The 18,709-nt window shown below is 44.1% G+C and overlaps 1 protein-coding gene across 5 annotated transcripts in view; it reads right to left on the reverse strand.

The window, feature by feature from the left end:
• The window catches only part of B4GALNT1 (beta-1,4-N-acetyl-galactosaminyltransferase 1), a 556,280-nt gene that overhangs the window by 331,001 nt on the left and 206,570 nt on the right, over positions 1 to 18,709 (reverse strand). The window contains exon 1 of one of the 5 annotated variants that reach the window (XM_069230846.1): positions 14,629 to 14,757. The exons of the other annotated variants lie outside the window; for them this stretch is intronic. The gene's annotated coding sequence lies outside the window, so the exon portion shown is untranslated. Of the gene's footprint in view, positions 1 to 14,628; positions 14,758 to 18,709 lie in introns of those variants that run through there. 5 annotated transcript variants of the gene reach the window in all.

Raw genomic sequence — 18,709 nt, forward strand, 5'->3', positions numbered from 1 at the left:
CCTTATTTAAGCTAGAATATGGAGGACTGGGAGCCATGCTGTGTATTGGCTTGGCTACACCCCACCTAGCTTGGGGACTGCAGCCTCTCTTAGGGGTAGGTGAAGCAACAGATTCCTAGCAGCGGAGCCTATGGTCTGCTATTGGAAACCTTTGCCTCAGCGGCCTGCCCTCTGCACAGCCTTCCCTCAAGGTAGGTCAGAAGCACCACCCAACTTATGCTAGTCTTTCCAATATACATTTATCCTGTTCAGGACTGACAAACAAGCCTGGTGACTCAGAACAGGAAACCTTACAAATAATCCCTAGATGCAACAATAAAACTTACAGCACACAAGGACTATTTTATTTGTTTTCAAAAACCAACTTCAGTTTCAGAGATCTGTTGCTGAAAAAGACTAAAAATATGTCTAATTGGTGCCAACAATTAGGCGTCTACTCTGAATACTTCTTTAGGTCGACCACCACTCAGGCATATTAACAAAAGTGAGGGAAACCCTCACCCCACCAGGCAGTCGCAGTGACCTCTCCTCAGCGGGAGGAGCAGAGCCCATGACCTCTGCCAAGATCTTAGGACTCGGAAGTCGCCAGTGGGCCCTTACCCCCAACACCGGTCATACACCAACCGACAAGACAATTTAGTTTGATGGAAGAAGTATTTATTTTTATATATACTTTCATTAAAAATCATAGAAACAATTTATGCAAGTCATCCTATGCACATTACTCTAATAAAAACATTTCACTGCAAATTTAATATATACTGTTACAGAAGATACTTTTTCATTTGTAACCATTAATTATTTTGACAGGATCCCTTCCTGTCCTGAACCTCCTTTGGACCACACAAGGACTGGTCGTCACCTGTATCCCTAGGGGGGGCGGTACCCCTGCTTCCTCTGTTCCTTGCCCCATGCTCAGGGTTCCGACCCCTCTCCAAACACCAATCAGCCAAGGGGTGTACCGGGGCGGCCCAGGGCATGAGCCCCGTGACCACCCCCAGTGATCTGGGCTCCCTACCCCCAATCAGGTGTGTCCATCCGCAGGTTGGTCCAGGACTTCAGGATCCTATCTCTGTTGTTATACCGGGGCCCCACCCTTGGGATCCCCTCTGTTTACTTTATTCTCTCTTCCTCCTGCCTAATAATAAGGAGAGGGTGGGTGGGTTTCAGCAACAGGCCTGTCCGTTCGGGGGGGGTGGCGCTTTTATGCCCCCCCACTGGCTTGTGGCGGCCCAAACAGGTCCGGCACTGCAGCCGACCAACAACGTCATGAGTGCGGCATTACTTCCGCTCGGCATGCGAGTGGAAGCCACAGGCCAGCCCGCGCACAACTAGTGCGAGGGCCAGGCCCCCGGCGTCCCCGACCCCTAAGGGGCCGCGCTCCCCCCATGTTGGGGGGGGGGGTGCTTTTCCAAACTGCCCACCATCATTCTCTTCTCCAGCACAGGACACATCTGAACAAATGGAATCACTACAAAATGTAAACTTGCAGGAAAAACTCTACAAACATGCAGACAAATGTCTGTATGATTTGCAGTTTGTCGATTATAGGGAAAATATCTTAAAAGCCAGTGAAAATAGCTCTCAAAGCCTAGAAAGGTAATGCACGGGGAGAAGGTAAAGGTAAATCAGTAAACTTCTTAAGGTTCACAAAGGGTGAATCTCAGCAACTAGGCAACCGTTCAACTGCAGAAAAAAACGTCCTTGTTTTATGTAAACCGAATAGAGTCAACTGCAGGCTGAAGTGAAGGGGGGAAGCAATACCAAACCACCCCAGTAATAATGTCAGGGTCAAATTGGGGCGAGGCATCCGTGGTTGATACCGTCAAAATGAGTCCTCCGTTGTGAATATCATGCACTGCCACAACTGTGCGGCAGAGCTTTATCCAGGGGCAGAACCCTGGAATGACGTCAGATATGCACAGACTCATCTCACTCTAGGGCTGCTCAGCTTCCACTGACATCAGAACACTGCATACACAGAATTAGGCGAAGGTGTCCTTCAGTGGTCTAGAAGGACTGTAGCCACTCCGTTTCTTTAAGAAAACCACTGACTTTGTGAATGATTCCCATTTAGAGTCACTTTCATGCAAACTCAGCCCATCTGGAAATCCAGAAAATATGGAAGGAAGACACCGGGCATCAACAGTGCAACGAACATATTTTGGAATATGATCGATGCCTTTGAGAAAAAATTGAGTAAAATTTGCACTAGTGTGCAACTGTCTGTGCAGATAGATACTCCTGGGACCTCTTGTCTGGTATTTTGGGGTGTATCATGCTAGCTACTTCTTTGGATTTTTGGGGTTGCGGAGCATAGCAGTACCTTAGTAAATAATACTATGTCAGCAATGGAAGACTGGAAACGGGTAAAAATACATTTTGCTTATTGTTTTCTGAACTGATTTCCTGTGTTTAACCTGTTTTGTGAAAGGGTGGCCACATTAAAAGAATAGCCCCCAAATGTGAAAAACAAAAAACACTAATTCTCTTTAAAAAATAAAGGTGCTCACATGCGGAGAAGGTCTGAAGGCAAAGATGCTCACTCATCCTTTTATTTTTACAAGGCCAGTGACATAAAGTTCAAAATACAGGAGAAGTTACAGTTCTTCAAAGACATAAGCAGGGGCGTGGCTTAGTGAATATTAGGTGGGGTGAGCCTGGGATTTCCCGACAAGCACCAGTGTGTATCCAACTAATTAGAACAGGCAGTGGACAGTGGCGTGGGTTCGAAGGGAATAATGATCTGAAACAAAGGTGGGGCGTGGCTGAAACAAGATGGTGGGAGATGCCGATCCATGGCTAAAAACTTCCATTCCCTGCACTGTAGTAAAGGGCCCCTTAAGCAGTCGCAAATCGACAGGAGGTCAGAATTACCGAAAGGGTTCTGATGTGATCAATGGCATTTGGCGGTAGAACCACTCCCTCAGCAGCTGAAAATGTTGGCTGAGAACTTGTTCGTAAAGTGTACATTTATTCCTTGAAGAATTTTGATGCAGCCTGGAAGTTATTACACAACTCACTGTTACTCATGTTATCGACTTCAGAAGGTTGAAAGGCTAAGTGGGCTTTGTAGCTAAGACCAATAAATCAAGAACATATTATTGGATGCATTAGGCCACTAGGCCACTGAGCAACCACACCACCACCACCCACCCTGCTGCCCAAACATCTAGCAAGGACAAGCTAAGTGTGGTAAGGGCCTGCTCTCATTGCTCAGCTATCCTGGGGTAGTGGGGGTGAGTAGAGGAGAGCCAGTGTAGCAGCGGAGATCTCACCTAACTGGTTTGACCTGGCTTCCACGGGCTCTCTGAATCGGCGTCTGTCCGGAGTCCCAAAGCCAGAAGCACTACTTTTGAAAATAATCTGCGGCGTGCACAGCTCGGACTTGAGGCGTAGAGTATGTTTTATCGTAGGTTCGGCGTTCCACGTTCAATGCTGCCAGTATCAGTCTTTAGAACGCCTTATCCTTCTGGTTACGGACTTACAGAATGATACACACTACTCCACACATCAGCTGCAAATCTACACAAAGCTTCTGATGTAAGTTTGAGAACCGGATACGCTACAAAGAAGGCCATCAAAGCGGTAAACTACTGCTAAGTATCACCAGAACAACACTCCGGGGCCACAAAAGGGAGAATCCCACCCTAGTCTCAGCCATAAATGTCACCAGAGGCCTGCTGAGCTACGTCACGGAGTCTCTGCCGCCCAAATGTTTGCATGCATGAGCACAGGCATCGGATGGGCCTGACCCAAATGTAAAATGCGATGGGTGGGGTAGGCAGGGTTCCACCCCATAAACCCCCACGAAGATACACCCCTGGACGCAAGCATGTGGCAATGAGAACACAATATATACTCAATATTATTATTTGCTGGCCTACTGTCCAGACACCCAATAGCCGATGACACCCATGAGCTAGAACACCTGAAAGCAAATACCAAAGTAAACTTGCAACATGTCTATGTCAGAAGTGTAAAATGCGCACCACGGTAGATGGGCTGTGGTAAGGGGCAGCGCGTTTTACACTCTGGGACGTTGACTGACCAAAATGCCAGGCGTGGTGGAAATAACATCACACATATTTTTATCACAGTGGCTATAAAACACGTGGTATTCGGTGCACAATGGATTATAGATCAAACAACAAGTTTCTTAGGAAGCCAATCTGTAACTTCTTTTCACATCAGGTGGCATTTACTCACCCATCTTTCATTACTTTTTTTTTTTTTTTATCAATGATACGTTTCCAGCTACCACCTATAAAAACAACCTCAAGTAACATTAAGACACATTAAAGTTACTTTTTATTATGTGTAAATAAGCACGCAGCTTGTACTGAGTAAACCTAAGCTGTCACCCAACAGTTTGAACACAAGCACAACAGTAAAAATGTATAGAACGAAAATACAGTCTTTACAATGTTTCAATCAGTTCAATTCATAACATTTTTTTCGGTCCCTCATGTGACCATAAAAGCACATAAAAACAACAATCATTACTGTACTCACAATATACACCAATAGCTAAACCTTTTAAAAAATATGACATGTAAAAAACATTTTGAGCAAACATCCTTAAAAATACAGATCTAGGTACCATATGGTTTCCTAGTTTAATAGCAACCCTAATGTAACTCACAACAGAGAAACACATTTCCGGCGTAGCAGCAGATTGCAAATATCTTAATCCATCTTTGTGAAGTATAAAGTGCGCATGCTTTCATATAAAGCAAAGAAAGTCAGCCCGGGACACTGAATACAGTTTGCAAAAAAGCATAAAGGGCAGAGCTGACTGTGTTGATACCCCATCACAAGGGCAATGAGGAAAGAAAGGCTACTCTCGAGGGCGCTATAGGGAAAGCAACTAAATTGTGTATTAAATCCAACCTTAGCCTTTTAAGGTAAAATCTATGTTGAGGATTAGTTAACCATGTCAGGCACCCATTCATGCCCAAGCTGTTAGTGAGCTGCATAAGGTTTAGAAAAGAAACCATCTTAATGGACCTTACCATATGACCTTCATCTTTGTGGGACAGACAACATTTTTTAATAATATCCTTCAGTTGAGGCTGTTTCCCTTCGGGAAACTCAAAAAGTTGCTTCATCCAGAGCGTGCACAAATTGCTTTTAACTTAGGCTAACCATGGAATAGCGTGCCAATTATCCAAATTCAGACAAATCCACAATTACCTTCTGAGAGAATGCCGCCTTAGGAATACTCCAAATTTTGTCCCAAAGCAACAGAGGAGCCATGCCAACACAATCTTCCAAGTAATCCATTCCAAGTTCAAAGTGGGAAATAAAGCTTGCTGTACTTTGTGGTATTGCTAAAAGACGACTAAGGAACTTATTCCTAATTACTTGCAGTTTACCAGGCACAACATAACCCAATACACCTGCTCCATAGACACCAAGTGATAAGCATTTTCTCTTATACAACTGGATCAATTCCTTAATCAGTTTACAGCAAAACCGATTTGCAAATCTAAACAGCGCGTCACAGGCTACCACCATTTTTAATGCTCTTTGGGCAATCAGCCTCTACCATGAACACATGCATCAAATAATATGCCAAAATAGCTAAAAAAGGGAAGTCTCAAAACACAGGTTCCTCCTATCTGAAAATATTTGGTCTTAGTCGATTTAGGGCCACAGGTTTGAACAAATTATTTCTGATGATTGACCTTAAGGTTTAAATTCCTCATAAAATCATCAACCAGTTAATAGATTTTGAAGACCATTAGCAGTTAGTGCCACAAGAACAGCGTCTTCTGCATAGAGGAGGACTCGCACTGCACGCATGCCAACTTGTGTAATGTCTTTAATATAGGACTCTAGAAAGTTGCCTAAAGAGTTGATATATAATAAAACCAGAAACTGGGCTAAGATACATCCGTGTCTTGCGTCTCTTAATACCGCAAAAGGTTTGTACACTCTCCAGCAACAGTGTAACACACCTTGGTAGATGTATTCATATGTAAATGCTGTACCAGCGTCACCAGTGTGAGATCAATCCCTGCCTGGCCCAGTAACATTAAGTCCCACAATATTCCACAGTCCACTAAGACAAAAGCACAGAAGAGGTCCATAAAAGCCATGTGAAGGGCACCTCTCCTGACCTTGACATATTTATCCCAAATGAGAGTCAGGTTTAAGACCTGTTCGACCATCCCCAAACTGGGTGTAAATCCACATTGTAGTGGGAAAAAAAGGATGATGATTCAGCCCAGGTCTTTAGTTTTTCTAAAATAACCCTTCCCAAAATCTTTACTGTAGAGTCGTCAGCATCGAGGCCCAGAGATCGATATTGTGTTTAAACAGGTCAATAAGTACACCATTTGGACCCGAGCTTTGCCATTGGCTGCACCCTGGATTGCTTTAACAAATGCTGCATAGTCCACGAGGTCAGCTAGCCATTCCTCACTAACCACAGGAGGGGCAGAACCTGAAACATCTCTTTGAATACTAAAACATCCTCAGAGTTAAAAATAGCTGTGAAATGATCCATCCATTCCTAGGCACTAATCTAACATTAATTTCCAGAGAAGAAATCATTAGTAAAAAGGAGTTGATTAACAACTCCAAACAGGATGTACTATACCTTAGTGCTGCTGCTTTTTCTAAGTCCTCTCAGGCCTTGTTTCCTTTTTAATAGGGCTTGCTTGTGAACTTCTCTAGCCCTTCTCATAGCTACTGGGTTGCACAGAGTGTTGGAAGTGGTCTTTTTTAGTGCCTTAAGCGCTGTAGTGAAATCATGGCGAAACCAAGATATTATTGGGCGCTCTTTAACGCTTTATTTACCAGGGCTTGTGAATTATAGCTGGGTTGATTCCCATCCTTGCCATTATCCCTCTGAGCTTGGATCTGTTAACTATGTATAAGGCTGAGGTGAGGTCCATAAACGCTAGGTGAATGGAACCTCTCCTTGTCTTGACATACTTGCCAGTGACCAGAAAGAGATTCAAGCATTGCTCAACTGTCCCCAAGCCTGGGCAAAACCCATATTTGTCTCTGGATAAGGATGCAGTTTCCTTCAGCCAATCCTCCTGTGCTTTTGTTAAAATTCTGCTATGGGCCTTGAGGGAGCTGTCTAGGAGGGAAGTAGATTGGTAGCAGCGGGGATCATGCTGGTCCCTTTTATAAAAGATGGGGACCACTACCAATACCTTTCACATGTTTATAAGGTCCCCACTAATGGAAGCTTTGAAAACATTTGTCAAAATAGGGGCCAACAGCACAATGTTATCTTTGAAGAGATCTAGGGGGACACCACTGGGGCCGGGCGATTTCCTCGTCATGCTATGCCTAAGGGCGATGATTACAGCCTTGAATCTAAGTGGGCAAGATTGGAATACAGTTCTGGGTTACCATAAACTGTCTTTTCACACTCTTGAGTAGGGGCTCTATTATCTGGATTATAAATAATATTGTAGTGGGCAACCCATGCCTCCACTGGGATGAAAGTATCTATGGAGGGTTCCTCAAAATCTGAAAAGGAAGGCCGATTAACAACCTTCCAGAACAGTGCTTGGTTCTTCAAGGCAGAGGCTTCAGACAGCTCCTTCCAAGATTCTTTTAAACTTTAGACTGTCTCAACTCCTGGTCCACTGCAGAACATGAATTTCGAAAAGCATTAGAGATATTGTCTGGTGTCCCCTCCTCCCAGGTAACTTAGTTACTAAGAATGCCTCACTAGTCTCACACACAAGTTTACCCAGAAAGGCATCCGTGTCTACCCTCTCCCATTTCATCTGGACACCCCATGTTGTGATTAAGATTTACAGGTCAGCGAGCCGTGACTGCAGTTCTCTAACGGGGATATGGCCTAAGAATCCTTTCCAAGAGTTGTGGTGTATATAAATAACATCGCGGATTAAAACATGTAAACTAAAATCTGTGCTTCCCGCAGCACCACCCAGCCAGGATTTTGGTGCCCTCTGTGATTGTTCAGTTCTTGCACCCAGATGTATCACACAGTAACGGGGATGCACCTAAAACAAGCGAAATCTATTGGCTTAGTCAATGCTTGACCGCAGTATCAGAACAGTTAGTAACAACACTTTTGTTGTGAATAATTAGAAATAAAACATTTTGATTTTGAAAATGTGAGACTGTGAATAAACCATTAGAAGGCCTGTGGAAGGGGTAGTCATGGTCAGGATGGCTCAATCACGCACTCTCCCTCCATTTACCTCACTTTCCTCCGCAGCCTGTCTGTTAGACGCCCCCTGCCCATTTACTCCGCTTCTTGTTCTGTGATCCTCATCTGCTCATCTCACACCTTATTTATTACTTCAACACTTTTTTCATTCTCTCCTACATTTGCTTCCTTGCATCTCCTTCATTTCATCACGCCACATTACACACACCACACCCTCACCTGTAAGGACTGCATTCTCTTTGACTTTCGCCCTGTTAGTATTTGGCATGTTGTGTACCTCCTACATACACTTTGACACAGAATCGAGAGTACAATTGTCTTAATGATCATTGCTTTGTGCGGCCCGCAAAGAGGCCAATGAGTGCATGAACATGTATGCTGGCAACTTCTATGAGCCACCGACAGGCTCTGTGAGAAAGTCGCACTGCCTTTGGCTTGAACTTCAGAGTTCTCAGTTGTGCCCTATAGAAACACCAACCCACAACATGAACTGATACTTCGAGATGACTCAGTTCATAGTACTCACTAAGCTACAGTGAAATGCCGCACAAAAAAATACAGAAACTCATCTCGGAAAAAGCAAACACTCCTGGGGAATGCAAGATTAAGTAACAATATAAAATGTAAAAAGGAACTAAATCGATGACATAGATCACCATGGTTTTTACAGTCACTGTGTAGAAATCGATCAGTTTTTGTCTGTAAAGGACAAGAATACAGTGCCCGATGGGAACCCGTTTCAATGTCTGTGTTTAATTACTGGTGGGTGTGAGACCTGGACGCACCCTCCCCACTTAAAGCCATGTATAACACCACCTGCATGTGGTAACAGCATTACACAGCACTAACACATGTCACGTGACATACGGATTAACGCCTGTCCATCCTTGTGGGTTCCACACTGGGCAGACACCACAGATGACTCTCCGTTTTAAAATTAGCCCCTCGCCCCCTTGATTCGATTTAAGTTGATTTCTTCACTTATAGAGTGCATTGTCACTTTCAAAGGAGTATCCTGTCGCTTAGGCGGAACCAAGAAAATGAGAGGTAGTGCTATAAGGGCTGAGCAAGGATGCTTAAGGTGTCACAAAAAGAGATGACTTACAAGATGTAGGAGTAGCAGAGGGAGTCAGTCATCGTGTAGATCCAAGTCTTAAGGTGCTTTCTGAAAATAGTTTCACACTCAATGAGTCTGAAATGTCTGGGGAGGGAATTCCAGGCCTCGATCCCTAAAACAGTGAAAGCTTTCCCACCTTTAGTTTTAAGCCTAAAATGGAATGGCTGTAGTAGATTATCATGTGAGGATTTGAGTTTTCCGCTTGTGTGGTAGGGTATAAATCTTGGTGCTATTAGTTTTGTATCCGTATTATTATAAGCTCTGAAAATGAACATAAGCCTTTTGAACAATACTCTCTTATGGATAGGTAGCCAGTGTAAGCTCTTAAGTGCGGCAGAGGCTGATGTTCTCGTTGATAGTTTAAGTACTGCCTTTACTGCTGCATGTTGGACTACTTGGAGTTATTGAAGAACTTGTTTAGAGGAGCCGGCATAAAGACTGTTGCAATATTCCAGCCTTGAAGTAATTAGAGCACATGCTACTGACTTCCTAGCTACGGGAGGTAGAAGTTTGAAGATTTTTTTTTAAAGATTTTATGAGGTTAAAACAGGATCCTGCAATAGTCAAAGCATGTGGCATAAAGGATAAACAGAGTTAAACTTGACTCCCAGATTCCTGACTACTTCTACCGTGGCTGGAGGAAGCAGAGTATCTTCTGGCCACCAGAGAGAGGGAACAAAATTGTTCACCTTTCCGAATAACATGATCTGTGTTTTGGTGGGATTGCATTTTAGATGGTTCGCCTGCATCCATTTTATGACAGCACACAGACAGTTTTTAAAGTTGATTTCCGACCCCAAAGAAGATTTCTCTAAGGATAGAATCAGTCATGTATCATCGGCATAAGAGATGGTATTGATTCTGAAAGATGTTATGAGGGACACCGACAGTGTCAAATAGATGTTACATAGGACAGGGCTTAAAGAAGAGCCCTAAGGGACACCAGTGGCTATTGTGTTTTCCTTTGATGTATAAGGACCTGGCTTCACCATCTGCTTTCTGTCTGAGATAAACAATTTTAACCAGAGGTAGGTGGATCCTCCAATTCCACACTCTCTGATATGCTGAAGGAGGATTTCATGGGAGATGGTATCAAATGTCGCTAACATGTCTAGAAAGATCACAACAGCGTTCTGCCCTGCATCTAATGTTAATTTTGGTGTGTCAGCAACCTGCAACAAAGCGGTTTCGGTTGAATGTTTAGAATGGGAGCCTGATTGAAGAAAATGGAGCACATTATTTACTTCAAGATAGGAGTTTAGTTGATGGTTGACCAATTTCTCTATGATTTTACTTAAGGCTGTCAGGAGAGAGATTTGTTGATAGTTAGATAAAATGGTGGGGTTGGCAAGAGGCATTTTCTTTAGTGGTTTCACAACCGCCACCTTCCAGGCTTTCGGGATCTCTGCTGAGTTCAAAGTGTTGTTCAAGATTTGGTTGACTACTGGATTAACAATGTCAACCGGTTAATGTAAAATTATAGGAGGACACGAATCGTTAGTGGAGCTGAACTGACAAGCCAAAATGGCTTGATGTGACTGATCTACAGAAATCGGTTGAAAAGTCGACATTGTGTTTGTGGTATTCCCAGACACTATTTCTGTTCCGAGATTAGTTTCAGGGGGAACTGGTGAAACAACATTTTTACAAATTAATTGTATTTTTTCAGTAAAGTAGAGAGAGATCTCATCACATAAGACTTGGGATGGAGGAATCTGACTCTCTAGTGCCTTGGGTTTCAGGAATGAATTTGTGATTTTAAAAATAGCTTTTTGATCAGATTTAGCTACTTCTATTTGAGAATGGTAGTAAACCCTTTTTGCTGGCCTAGTACATTTGTGGTATGATTTTAAAAGATGCTCTGAACTTAACTAAGTCATCTGTTTTGTAGGTCTTCCGCCATTTTCTTTCAGATTGTTTACAGACCAAATGTTGCTCTTTCAGACCTGCGTCATACCAAGGAGCTGAAAGGTGCAGTTTGAAATTCCTCCTGGCTGGAGCTTTAGAAGAAAGCCTGTCAACGGTCTGGGTTGTCCATCTATTAAAGAGCTCCACATCATTACTAACATGCCCAGTTAGATGGGGCGATGAATTTACGAAAACCTGCACAAACTTAGGATCAGATGCCAACTTTCCCCATCTATGGGTGATTGAAACCCAGCAAAAAAGTGCCCGTACATGTGCCCTTTTTTAGTCTCTTGGTAAAGAAGGAATGGGATGAATAATGATCGGTTCAGCTCAACGGGGTGTAATTCTCAACAATCAGAGCTGGGTTACTGGTGCAGATACCATCAAGGGTGTGCCCTCCCTGTGTGGCCTGATACCAGAATGTATAGTCCCAGGAGATTTATGGTGTCCAAAAAATAGCTATCTCGGGCTTCCCTTTGCATTCTAAGCGGAGATTAATGTCGCCAAGCAAAGTAAAATTGGTGTTTTGAAGGACCAAAAGAGTAAGTTGTTCCCCCAGTGAGGCCAGGATTTGGGAACTAGGCCCAGGAGGTGGGGGGGACAATAAATCAAGAACCCAGAAGAGGATTGTGAGGGATTAATCCTAAAGCAGAATTCCAGACATTCCACTCTTCCAATGGGCTGGAATTTAGGAAATCCAACTGCAGAAAGTCTCTACAATGATAGTAAGACCTCCACCTTGATGGTTAGGTCTACCCTGTCTAGTAATTAGGTAGCCTGTAGGTAACGCCACTGCAATAACAGGGTTAGACCAATCTCTTAGCCAGGAGTCCGTAACAAGTAGGAAGTAAGGGTGGAATTCATAGATAAGGTCATGAATTTCTTGGGCATGTTTGCTTAAAGAATGTGCATTAAATAATCCACACTGCAGTCTACGCGTCCCCAATGACGAATGCCTGACTGGGGGAAAGGTCTATTATGCCAAGACAAAGCCTACATTCTCTGCAGGAGACAGGACCTTCTAGTTTGCTCAGGGGTAGGGTCAATGTCAAAATGGCCCAACTCTAGCCCATTCTTTTAGTGTAGTTATAAAATAAAAAATAAATGGTGCCGAAGAAGCAGCATGGATGGTCACGTACAGCTCGGCGGACGGGTGCAGACAGACTTGCCTTAGGTGCCTCTTCATTATTGGGCTGCTTAAGTATCAGCCAACTAAACCATGACGCTGCAAAAGACTAGAGCGCGTGAGAAAAAAGAAAAAATGGCGTCTGGAAATGACCCACCAAGGAATGAGGAAGTGGGTATGGAAGGAAAAGTGTGAGTGCAGCAAGTTAAAAATAGATAAAATCAGTATCAATGCCTCAAATCTCCTATTCACAGTGAAAGGAATTTATTAAAATTTTAAGAGTATTTTAAGTGGTCACAAGTTCCACACAACGCAACAGCGGCAGCACACCAAAAAGTACTGTCCGCTGCATGCCAGCATCATGGGGCTGTTTAAGTAACAGCCAACCAGACCCTGACGCGGCAAAAGACTAAAGCGCGTGAGAAAAGACAAAAAATGGTGTCTGGAAATGGTTCACCAAGAAATGAGGAAGTGGGTGTGAAGGAAAAGTGCGAGTTCAGCAGGGTAAAAATAGATCAAATTAGTATCAATGCCACAAATCACAAATTCCCAGTGATAGGAATGTATGGCATTTTTAAGAGTATTTTAAGCAGTCACAAATCCCCCACAATGCAACAGTGGCAGCACACCAAAAACTTACTTTCCGGTCCCTTGAAGGACCAGGAGGACTGCTCTCCATCAGCAAGCGCCTTATCCTATCTCAATAAGGCAAGGCACTTCTCGATGCTCCGCTCCTGCTTCCAGGGTGGGCATTACTAATATATTGTATCTTTAGTCTCCATGTAATTTTTTTTCGGGGGGCGCGAGGTGCAAATTAATTTAGAGCAGGGGTCTTCAAACTGGGGGTCGGGCCCCCCTATGTGGGCCTCCAGTGATCCCAGGGGGAGCGCCAGACTCTGGCCAAAAGAAGCATTATGCAGATAACCATGCTTTGTTTTAAGCAGAAAACAATGTATTGCATTTTAAAACTGAACTGCAATGTTTATATTCATCTAGACATGTTTAAACATTGCCAACTTAATAAAATAATTGTGAAAAATTCTGAGTGGGACCAATGATGTTTTTTCCCGCCACTGGATGGGCGAGGCATTACAAAGTTTGAAAACCACTGGTTTAGAGTCTTTCTGTAGGGTGAATAATCAGATCACGCACCCTGCACGTGCACACTAAGAACTGGACAAACTATCAATAAAGAATCTACTTTACGCAGCAGTGTCGGCGGATCTGGTTGGCTACTGAAATCTGTCGTGTATTTTTTCTGGGCGGGGGGAGGGGGGTTATGGGGGGTTGACGGCTCCCTGGTGAATCACATATATTTTGCATGCTAAATTATTATAACACCACCACAGAGCCCCACCTCCCACTTCTGCACATGCGCACGGAGGATGGGACATACTTATTAGTCTGTCAAGGTGGTATTCTCCTCGTTACCATTAATATAATGTGATTCTGACGACCCAAACAGGGAGGTGTCCTGAAATGAGGTTAATTGATAACCTGTATAAGACTATAAAAGTTATGTGAGAGGAAGTACTCAAAATTTCAGCCTCTCGTGCTTCAAAGTTCAGTAATTTGAGCCATGTAAATTCAATTATGTGGCTGGGGCGGGGAGGGGGACGGACATAGTCCTTTTACAAAAACAAGTGGGTCTTGTCAGTAGCGTAACGAAACTTGGAGGGGGGGCTGCAAACTACAAAGATCCCCCCTCCCGGCTCAGTCAGGAGCTCTCGAGACTGTGCCAAGGGGGCCCCATGGCGCTCGGGGGGAGGGGGGAGCACCCGTTCACCGCGGGGCAGCGGGGGCCTATGTTACGCCACTGGCTCTTGTTTTTATTGACATCTTTTGGCTGCTGGGATCTGTCTGCGGTGTCGGTGTAGTCAGTCTTCTACGCCGCTCCCATTTAGGGGTGCGTAATGTAGACAGCAAGCTGCTAGCTTTGAGTCCCGGCCACTTCATTCAATGCCTGCATTTCCCGCTTTACAAACGTGTGATCCTGTGCAAACCAGTTCCTTTCCCTGAGCTCCAGTCCCTACATCAATGACAGATGCTCTGCTAAATGCTGGTAAACATACATGTTGCACAATTGCAAAACGTCCCTTTTGTGTTTGCTAAAATGATGGCCATTCACTACATTTAACAATAATGCATTATTGTTCATAGTGCTTATGAAACAACAAAATCTGCGGACTCTTGAAAATGCCAGTTATGTTATTATCAATTGTACTGTTTTAATATTATTGGGTATATCGCAGGGCGCATACTGAAAGCAGAATCGTGAGTTTGTAGTCCGAATACCCGATTTGTACTCACCTTGAGAAAGTCTCGACAGTGCGTCTATCCAGAAAGCGCCTCAGTGCGCTGTTGGTGGTAATGCGGATAAAAGCTGGGAGCCTCGGCGCTAGCCGGCGCAGCGGACCCAGCAGCTCGCCTCGAGGACAGCCGGGCCCCACCGGGGGGCAGGAAGGGTGCGCTTGGGGCAGAAGAGTCCAATGCTCCAGAAGCCGCGCACCTGTCACTGCTGGAGGCAGGAGCACCTGCGGCCAAGAGGACATCTGTGCGGCTCTGGGCGTGGCCTGAGTGAAAGGTACACACCCCTAAGTGTCCTCGTGCTAACTCACTCCAAGAAGTGCCTTATTTCCAGGGACACTAGAATTATGCGGTCGGAGAGGGACAAATTATGCGGCAGGGTTCAGTAAATTATGCTGCAGGAAAATGCAAAATATGCGGCACAACGCGGAACAATTTGTAATAGTATTTCCTCATGATTTCATAATTTGTAAGCTTGGTAACACTGGGCATTGGCTGTCCCTCATTAGTTCGAGTTAAATACCAAAATATAACAAGCAACAGGAAAGTGAACAGTCTAGCTATACAAAGGGTCTCACATAGCGTGGCAAGACATGTCACTGCATTTTAAATAACCTTTGAACCGTTAGAGTCAAAAACATTTTTTGTGTGAAATCTGCAGATTATACAACAGATGATGCCTTATGTGTCAACTGCGGCAAATCTATAATTATGCGAAAATCGCCGCGGCTGACAGCAATCACATAATTCAAGTGGCCTTGCTTATTTCTAGGGTCTCGGAATGGTTGAGTAGGACCCACTCATAGAAACAAGCTTTTCGATCCAGACCACAACCGAGGCATGATTGCTGGAGCTGAGCTAAATTTCCACTATGTAAATGGATTCCTTTTAAAACAACTGTAGGCTAATTTCGCTCCTGGTAAGATTCTGGAAATGTTGCATGTCTTCCGCCATCTCAAAAAAATGCAGGGCAAAGGCAGCGCAGACTGAAAATACTTCACATGCAGATTTCATTGTTTCAAAAGAAGGGAAGTTAACCGGAAATCACAAGAGAGCTTGGTTGCCCCGCAGGAGCTCCAGCGTAGGACACATGCGGAAAATACCTCTATGTATCCCCAAACAATCACCATGTATGAAACACGATAATCTAAAACGTTTAACACAAACTATATAAAACGTGTTATGTAACACGCACAACGCAATGTGTGTAACGAACCATCTATAACCTGATCATGCATATTATATAACATGTTAGAATGCAATAATATGCATAGATAACTTGCACACTGAAACGTGTAAAATGAAAATATTCCTAGCTAATTTAAAGGAAAGTTTCAATTCTATGAAGGGAAGGGAGTCGAGGATTATGCATTTCTTTTTAAACTTTTTATTATTCAGCAGGTGCAAAGGTCAAAAGTAACACTGTGAACACTACATAGCCCATGAAGCAAAGAACGTGTCCATGACAACCATAAACCAATCATACTGCAGGTCGCATGTCCTATAAATCCATGCCCCACGAAGTCCTTCCTCTTCTTCATTGTAGGAGTTAAGTTCAAGCAGCCTCCATTAGTCTGGGAATCAGTGCTTAAGCAGTGCCTTATTTATAAAACAATGTGTCGGTGCCCAAAGCGCTGCTAAAACACAAGCGACTGGCACTATAAACTGTCAGCTTGCTGAATACCAAGGGTGAGCAGTACTAAATCCCTCAGGCATCTTTAATTCAGTGCCTGGCACTCCCTGCCCAGTTATCTCACTCTTACAGGTTTGTGCTTTCTCCCTTGGTGACTTATTATCTGTATTTCTCTTCCTCAGTCTTTCGGTTTAGATTGGTCTTCCCTCTGTTTGTCTTGGAGAATGTCTGATGAAGAGAAATAAATGCTGGTCCCCAAAAATAAGTGCTGGTGCCTGCCATTGGCAACCACCGTCTCAAATTGAGCACTGAGCCTAAGAATGAAACAAAGTCTATTAAACACTGTTCAATATCAGATTAGGCAACTCGTTTACATTATCACATCAACAGAATGACATTTTAAGTCTTGTAGAGAAATCACACGCTTGGAATAATCCCAAAATATAATCATATTTCATTAAAAAAAACATTATTATCTTTATAGCCATGGCTCTCCATGTGTGATACTACCTGTAATTCAAAACTGTTCCGAAACGAGTAGACAGCAGTATATCAAATATATACTGTGTATGCCCAGAAAGATGGGAGGGAAATCATGTTGCCAATATGTTAAATGTGGGATAATCCTTGCCTCCGTGTCCCTTAATAGAATTGAAACTTTCCTTTATTTTAGCTAGAAATGTTTTCATTTTATGTCAGGACCCAAGGCGAGGATTATGCATGTTTAAGTTTACTCACGACCAACCATGTGGCTCCATGGATTGGTCTGAAATAAAATCTTTTGAATGTGCATTGCAAAGGCCAATCGGTCACATTCATAATGTCTTCCAGCCTGCCACCTACCTGTACGGCCTTGGATGCCATAGCACCCATGATCGAGTGGACTCCAAAAAAGGTGAGTATCGATCCCAGCCTCCTCCATGATCCATCTTACCTACCTGGCAATGGAAGGGGATGCAACCGCCTTGTACGGTTTCTTGATGGCAATCAACAATTGTATCTCACCTGGCGGTCTTAACTCCATCGACATCTCCTTGTAAGCCTTAAGGCACCGTACCACACAAAGTTTAGGATGACTTTCAAACATTAGATAAGTTACTGTCCTGGTACTTGTTTTGGTTCTTCTACATACAGTGAAGGAACCCATTCCACTGTAAAAACTCTTGCCGTGATGTCCAAAGCCCTGACTTCCGAAACGTTCTTACAGGATGTAAGGCACAATAACATAGCCAACTTCATTGAGATCTCCTTCCCAGAGAGATATTGATTGTCTTGCTAATCTGAGAGAAGATGAAGAGTCTGATTGACATCCTATACCCCATAATATCTGGGTTCCGGGGATCTAGACATTCTGAAGCCTTTAGCAGTTTACACACCCTCAGGTGTATCCCTACCGGGATGTCATTGATCGACTGATGTCCCGCTGAAACTGTTGATAGGAAATAATTCACTGTCAAATAGGCAAGCCCCGACCTAGACAGCTCTGCAAGAAAATTCAATATGTCTATAACCGTGGACCCCACGGGATCCAGGTGTCTCTCTACACACCAACTAGCCCATCTTCTCCAGGCCAATCTGTACCACTTGGCTGTCCTGGGGCCCAAGCTTGCTGTACAAGTCTCTGAGCTTCTTCCAAAAGTCTGCAATTTTGCCATCGTTGCCTAAAATCCTCCAAGCCATGAGTGTTAGGTGACCCTATAGAACCAGTGAATGTGGACGGCCGCTGGGATCTCGAAAGATCCCTTGGAACTATTTCAGCTGCACTAGTGCCATCCACTACAGTTCCAATAGTGAGGGAAACCATGCCATCTTCAGAATGGAGTTATAAGGATCAATGACCCTCTCTGTTGCTGGACTTGAGCTGCTACTCTGGGAATTGGAAGAAAAGGTGGAAACTCATAGGCCTGACCTAAATCCCAATCTTGCAGGAAAGCATCTACCGCCGATGCTCCTGGATCTGGTCTCCAACTGACATTCTTGAGGAGTCGGGCATTCAGTCTGTAGGTGAACAGATCCATGGTGCAGAGACCCTACTGGTCCATCAGAGCCTGGAAGGTCGCTGGATCCAGTTGTTGGAATCCTTAAAAATGTCTAGAGTTCCAGTCCACCACTGTGTTCTGGGACCCCAGAAGATATTCCACTGTCACCGGGATTTGATGTTTAAGGCAATAGTGCCAAAAGTCTTTGGCCAGTTCCGCCAGTGCCTTTGAAAGGGTACCTTCCAGACGATTGAATACTGGACTGCTGCCGTATGGTGCATCCACAGAAGAACACAGCATGAGACCTTTCCCCGTGTCAGGGAGCGAATCGCAAACCATCCTGCAAGAAGTTTCAGGCAGTTGATGTGTAGATTCAACTCCTCCTCTGTCCACTGACCACCCATGGAGATTGTGCCACCCATGGCAGCCCAGCCCTGGCATCCGATTCTCTTATTAGGTCCGGCAGAGATAC

Source organism: Pleurodeles waltl, chromosome 4_2 (assembly GCF_031143425.1).
Source record: "Pleurodeles waltl isolate 20211129_DDA chromosome 4_2, aPleWal1.hap1.20221129, whole genome shotgun sequence".
NCBI classification, from domain to species: Eukaryota; Metazoa; Chordata; class Amphibia; order Caudata; family Salamandridae; genus Pleurodeles; species Pleurodeles waltl.